Below are 7,567 nucleotides of genomic sequence, written 5' to 3' on the forward strand. Positions count from 1 at the left end.
CGCACATGGGAAGGGTTCAGAAGCCCCGAGTTTGGGTTCTCTCCTCCTCTCCCACGCGTTTGCTTTCCTATCGAGCTCTGCAGAGCTGCACCTGCCCAAAAACGCAGCGAGCACCGTGCAAGGGAGGGCCCGAGCATCCGCCGCCTGCGTAACACCGGCCGCGGCCGCATGCGACGTTTCTTCCCGAAACCTCAAAGCAGCAGGCAGCGGCGGTGTGTGCCAACAGTGCCACAACACCCGAGCATCTCCCTCCAGCTTCAGAGGGTGAGCTTCTCCTGAGCTGCTTGCGCTGGTGATTGAGCTCGTGTTGAACGCACAGAGCTCTGCTCGGGAGGGCGGGGTGCTCCGTAAATAACAACAGAAATTGTTATTTCAGAATATATCCACAGAGAGCAACCGCAATCCCAGTGCGCTGTTCATTTTCGGCGCGTATAACCCATATAAAGAAGACGTAACCCACCTCAGCAGACAAGCTAAACAGCAGGCTTCCAGATGTCCACCCCACTCACCCATCTCAGACTCCTAATCCCCTACTTTGTCTGAGCTCTAGCTCATTTCTGATGCATTCAGATTATCCAGCGAGCATAACTGCTAGTGAACATCTGAATATTTCCCCCCTCCATCTCACATTTCACCTTGGAGGAGAAGCACTTTACAGAGCCCGGGCCCTTCTTTATCAAGCCAATTAGTGTAACACAAAAGCAGGACCAGGCAAAGCTCAATGGCCTGTAAAATCCCCAATATTTCGAGACGAGCTGAGGCCAAATATGACTGTTTTTAAAAAAAAAAAAAAAAGGAAAAGCCAAGGGTGAGTAACTGGAGTGCTGGCCTTTCCAACTGCATTAAAAAGAAAACCCAGCAAATTTGTCTAACATACAAGCCAGTTCACGTATCGTAAAGGAAAGTTTACAAACAGAGTGGCTATAATTCCTTCTATAACATCGGAGGACCAAAGTTTGTGAGGAACAAAAGGAAATGATTAACAGGGGAAATATGCATGGTACAAAAAAGACTTTTTAGTCCAAAAAGGGATGTCCATATTTAGAAACACTTGATTCCTGTTGTCAGGGCCCTGCTTTTTCCTGAATGTGTTTCTCCCCTGCGAAAGAAGTCACAAAGGGAGTTTGTGCACAGCCATGTCACATGCACACAGGGCACCGCTGATTTTCCTCCAGGATTAAGGGAAAAATGCAAAGATTCCAGAGCAAGCAAAGAAATAAATAAAAATAATCACATCCATATTTAAGAGACGGCTTCTAGCAAACCAGCGGCTTCTCTGGCAGGATCCCCTCTCCCGCCACGGGCACCCCGAGCCCTTTTTGGGGTGGGCTTCCCCCACGGGACCCTCCCCGCGACCGAGCACCCGCGTGTCCGTGGCGAGAAGGTGGCTCTCGCTTCCCTTGGGCTGTGGGGCCGGAGGCAATCCCGCTCCGGCTCGCGGAGATTTGCGGCTCTGCTTTGGGAGAGGCTGTTGCCTGGCAGCTCTGCAACACGCTCCGGCACAGCCTCGCCACCTCCTGCGAGAGCCGGCGCCTGAGCACGGCCTGGAAGGGGGTAAACGGGGAAAAGATCCAGCCAGAGCACCGCCGAAGGGTGGGAAACTCTCGTTTAGCAGGATGAGAATATATACGAAGGTCCTTCCCATCCACACGTTAATTAACACCTTATCTCAGCCCACAGCAGCCTATTCCTGCTCCCTGCCACGAGAAGGTGTTCCCAGCCCAGCCCAGCCCAACAAGGAGGCGACAGAAACCCAGCACGGCCACGGAACAGCCTGATGTATTCCACTGGCCACAACCATCTCCACGAGAGACCCGAGCACCAGCAAGAGCAAACATTTTTGAGACCACCCGTTCTCTTTCATCCATACTAGCTGCCGAACCTTATCTCACAGGGCCAGCTGTGAAATACAGCACCATATGGTCCCCGACACAGAGAGAGACCCTGCGGGCTGGATACCGTCTGCTCAAGACCTGGAGACCCACATCCCTCAGCCGCCTCCCGCTCCCGCTTCCCACCTCCATCACGACCGCCCGGCTCCACGTGGGCCGGCCGGTCCGGCACGCTCCCGGCCAGCGGCGGCTTTTGCGTCGCCGTAGCCTCCACCCTCGCCCTGGCGCTGCCTTGAGCGCAAAATCTCAGGGGAACAGCACCAGTGGGTGCTCTGAGGTGGCACTGAGCAACAGCCCACGCTGCCTGAAGATCTTCCCTAAAGCATCTGACTAGAGGGAAAACGCGGGCCAGTCTGCTCCCGGAATTTAGGGGTAAGTTACGCCACCTCAAATAAGCCATTGGGTCCGATCTGCTGACCGTGGCTGCTTTGCTGGGCAGAGGGAGAGCTGGGGCAGGGAATGGGAGGAGAGGAGGAAAGGGAACAGGTGAAGAAAAGGGTCTTTAAAAGCTGACAGATCTGTGAAACAGCACCTGGAAGTAAGTGTTGGGGGGGGGGAACAGAGAGAAAAGGGCTCAAGGGGCTTCTTCCACGTCACACTTGGAAAGATCAGCCCGAACCGCTGTTGGGAGAGTTGGCTTTTTAAGATGTCGCCTTCCAGTAAATGAGGAGCGTCAAGGGCGATCTTCTCTGGGTCTGAAGGAGTATTTCTTGGTGCTCCCCACAGATGAGTAATCACACGTTAATGGAAAAGTTGAAGGGCTAAGCCTGTAAAGGAGACACCTTCGCTTTCTCCCCAGGCAAAGGGCTAAGAGGGGACAGCGATGTACTGCAGAGACGCACGAGGAATAGCAGAAAACAAACAAGGCCAAGTCCCCCTACATTCAAAATTGTTGAAGGCCTTCTGCAAGTTGCCCTCAGGGTTCTGGTCCAGCTGATTTTTTTGCTAGACAACTCTCTCTGGTGGGGAATCACCAACAAATGAGCAACAGTGAGGAGCAAGAGATCTTTAATTAGATAACCCTATTTGGTCAGGTTTTATTCCACTTCCAGGCAAGCCCTTGGAAGAAAGGGTTCTCTTTAAGACTTCTACTGACACCCTGATCTTTGAACCTGGTTTGAAAAGCCTCCCGGCAGCTTGCAAAAATTAAGTTACTATATGAAGCAACAAAATAAAGCAATAGAAGACCCAGCGCATGTTTCCTTTTGCTCTCCCTGTTACTGGGGAGCAACCTTTGCCAGGAGCTGCAGGTAGCAATACCTTTAACAACTGCAGAAGCCAAGCCCAGGGAAGATCCCCAGCCCGAGCTCTAAAGCTAAAGAGAACAAAATTGACCAACATATTTTTTAAGAAAACCGGAGACCAAATTGCCCCTGCTTCCACCTTTCTCGAGCCTCTTTTGCAAGACCATGAATTATTGCTGGTACATCCCAGGTAACACACAGTAAAAGAGCAATCACACAGTAATTAGCAGCGGGCAAGAGGCATTTGTCTCAAGCAATCCCTCAAACCACTTCGCCCTTCTACATGTATTAATTTTCTAAACTAACATAAAGCAAATCTTAAGCTCCAAAGAAGCAGTTAAAAACACTTACAAGTAATAAGTTCTTACAACAACAAAGCCAGGCCATGTTTGATTAATATTTTACAAAGAGCATTTTTCTGACTTGAAATACCAGAGGGAGCTTTACGAGGAGAGCGGCTGGGAAGAATAAGCAACTGTTATCACTTGTAGCATCCTACCTGCCTCTCTCCCTACACGGGCTTGGCTACAGCAGCACGCACAGGCGTGTGACACCCGTGCAGAGGGGCTGCTCCGGCACCTTGGGCATCTTGGCAGGGAGCTCCCAGCCAGAAGCAAGACGAGCTGGCAGGTACAGGGGCAGAGCAGCGGTACTCTGCACTTCAGGGGCTCAAAAGTCAGCTGCAAACACCATCAAAACACCCAGTCCCACAGCAAGGCTTGGTTCCCAGCTGTGATTTTCCTGGCTGCTGGATTCAGCCAGGGACATGAAGTCAGATGCGTCAGGGGACACAGTTACAGGACAGGCATCCCCTTACCATGGTTAATGCATTTTCATCTCTCAACATCAACAAGATAAAAATTTGCTTTTGTACATCCCAGCCTCCAAAGGTCTTAACCCCACCGCAGCAGCAGTTTGCTGCTCCACGCAACGCCCAGGCTCCCCAGTCCCAGGGAGGTCACTTGCCATCTCTGCTCCGCCTTAACAGAAAGACTAACCCTGATTTAGCTACTTCATAAGCATTTCTGGGAGGCTGTGTCACGTCCAGGAAGAAGAGAAGGAGGCACTCGCCACCTGGGAGACATAGCTGTCAGCTCAGGCAGGGCTGTGGCTGCTTCATCCTGCCTAATTTAGGGATCCAGGTGCAGGAGGGTGCTCAGGGAAGAGGTCTTAGCAGCAGGCAACTCCAATCAAGACCGTTAGCACAGGCGAGGAGCCACCCCTCATCCACAGCACCCTTTAGCATGTAATTATCAGACCTATCAGAAGGATGAGATGTTTGCAGAGCGCTTTGAACACAGGTCGCCAAGTGTTGCCCAGGCAGGGGCAGGCACACACCGCGCTCCCACCGGAGCCCAGCCTGCCAAACAGGGATAAAGACACCTCGCAGGGCACGAAGCCCCCCATCAGGCACACTGGTTATTCCATCCCTTCTCCACTGCAAGCTGAAACCTGTTTAGAGAGCAATCAGTTTGGTAACGGGGTCTCCAGCACACTTTGTTTTGCAGTGCAGCTGCGCTTTGTAATTCAGTTTATTGCATTAAAATGTGGTGCAGCCCTAGCAGAAAGAAATAAGTATGTCACTTGTCACAGTTCCTCACGTTATCTTTTACAGAGCGAGCTCGGGCTAACATTCGTAGAGGGGGGTGTGGGGCTTGTCAGAAAGCAAACGGCAGCGTGGCCGTAAATGCAGCGTCCTGCTCTCGCCCCAGTAAAGCCAGTGGGGAGGTTCCATCCCAGCCACTTCTCCTGGTCCAAGCCCTGCTTCCCAAAGCCCTCAGCAAAAGAGGGCTTACTTGGAGGATGTTTCTCTGCCCGTGGAACAACAGCCCGAGTGAGCAGAGGGAAAACATAAACTCGAGGCGGCTGCCAGAATTGTGCTGGAGGCTGGAAGCAAAAAGCCATTCACCTGCCACCGCCTGAGCCAGAGCCAACAGAAGCCCTCGCACCTCACTGCTGTTCCTGCAGGGTTTATTAGAAGTGAATAAACCTATATAAAAATCAGCCGTTCAAAGGGAGCAGATAAGAGAGATGTTTCGACTCTGCCTGTATCCCCAGTACGATCCCCAAAGCAGACTCTCACCTTCCTCTGTTAGAGCTGCAGCCGTTCGCTGCTAATTGATTCAATATGCATTTGGACTAGGATTTTTAATTAATTTTATTACAGAAAAATTAATGCACTGCTTCCCCACAGATGCATTAGGATACTGACACAAACGGTAGGAAACCATCCTGCAGCACAGTTTTCCTTGGGACTGCTTGTGGGGAGCTAACCCCACACCCACCGTGGGGCTTCCACCATGCAGTCCCTCCCCCGGAGCCCCCCACTCTAGTCTAAGGGCTCACACCAAATATTTACCATGTTTCAACTGAATTTAGAAATGTATACGCTACGGAGCGGCGGGACAACATCGCTCCTCTGCCTCCCCGGCTCCTGCTAATAGACCGCCGGGCTCGGTTTTGGCAGAGGCAGGCTCTGGCCCGTACGGAGCAGCTTGGCAGCCCCGTTCATCCCATCGCCCCCCCGGGTTGGTTTGATTTCAGAGGGATGCGGTGCATTTTGGTAGCAACTGTCTTCTCAAGACGACGTACAGTCCCAAGTGCAAATCAAACGGTACCAACCACGGGAAATGACCTGCACGACGTGGGTCAGTGCTGGCGGGCAGCACCCTGCCTGTCTCTGCCCCCCACCAGCACCGGCAGATGCCTTCCCTCGAGCAAAAGCTCTCACACCTCTGCCACTGTTTTAGGCATCCAGAGGGGTCACCCCATCCAATCGAGCCATCCTCTGCCTCCCCAGAGCAGCGAGCAGGCTTTAACAGCTCCAGTACCAGCACCGTCCCTTTTTCTTAGCTGAGCCCCTCGGGCGATGCAACAGATTACATTTCGCATTTTGGGAACGCAAGCGGTCGCAACAGATTACATTTCGCATTTTGGGAACGCAAGCGGTCTCGCAGTCAGCTCTGTCAAATTCAGGCAAGGAGAGTCTCTCTTCATCCCTCCCCTCCCTTTCCCCAAATCTATTTTATCATTACCCTTCTCTACATATAATGGAGTTAATAAGAGTCATATTTACTCTGCTTGGCTTGGGACTAAAGTCGAACTAGAAGTTTTAGCTGTACAGCAGCTCAAAGCAGAAACGTCTGCTCTGAAACACCACAAGCATTTCAAAGTAAAGAGAAAGAGCATGTGGAGGGTGTTCTGTCAAAAAAATGGAGCTGGGTGAAATTAGGCAGTTCCCAATATTTGAGATGACATCTCAGAACACAAACACCAGTGGTGGGGGCGGAAATCATGTGTTATTTATATACACTCGCACTACGCTATTATCAATGGCAGAGTACTGGGGGAAGAAACATCCTCACTACATCTGCAATATCCAAATTTGAGTCCCCAGAGTCCTGCACTAGCATTGTATTGAGCAGCATCCCCAAGGCATGCCGTATTTTAGAATTTGCAGAGCAGGAATAGGTAGTGCACCGTAAGATCCAAGACCTTAATCAAGCCCTGCAACTCGATAGATTTCCAATACAACAAAGACAAAGAGGTGTCAGCTCTAGTTCTTATTTGCTAATACTGTCAATAGGGGCTCAGCTCACTAGCAGTTAATTCAAAGCCAAGCTCGATTTGCACAGCAGTGATCTACACTAATTCCCATATGTGGCTAAGGGGAGATTTTGCCAACTAGACAATAGAAACAGTATTACAGCTCCTGAAACGATGCCATCACTTTTCTCTTCTGCTCTACCACTTCCCCATCAAACTTCCACGTGCTGGAATCTCCAGTCGTCTTCTCCCTCACATCAGAAGACGTGCGGAAAGGGTAGCAAATACAAAAGGTACCTATTTCTTTTCCAGATGCAGCTTTATTGAGGCTTTTAAAATGCCGCTTCCCATAAAATGGGGGCCAATTTCACACTTGGTTTTTTGCACACTAAAGTCACTCAGAACTGCCATAATTAAGCAATTATAGAAGTATGTCTAAGTGGTCCAACTGTACCTTCACCTTACAAAAAGTTGCTACGTGTTACTACGTTTCATAGAAGTTTATTAGCTTGCTTCATCTGACACCAAGTTTTGCTTGGTTCTGCTTTCAGGTTCTAGTCCATCTCCACACTAGATCAGACTGTTCTGCCAAGATACTACGGTTGTTGAGAAGTCACAGGAAGCCAGATGTGCTACCCAATTAGGCAACGAAGCAGTTTTATCCACATCAGAAGTAGTTACTGCCTGTAAGCCTGGCCCTCATTAATCTGCAGTCTGGCTCAAATGAAGCGGCAGCAGCGGCGGCCCGTACCCACAGTTTACACTAATGAGTTACCCGGTCCTCTTAAGTCAGCTGCACGCAGCAGCCCACAACTTTGACCTGCTATTAATGCAAGTATCCTCACACCCCCATCTCCTCCTCGCTGCCAGGCAAACACTGACTGC

The sequence above is a fragment of the Harpia harpyja genome, chromosome 18 (genome assembly GCF_026419915.1).
Source record: "Harpia harpyja isolate bHarHar1 chromosome 18, bHarHar1 primary haplotype, whole genome shotgun sequence".
Classification (NCBI taxonomy): Eukaryota; Metazoa; Chordata; class Aves; order Accipitriformes; family Accipitridae; genus Harpia; species Harpia harpyja.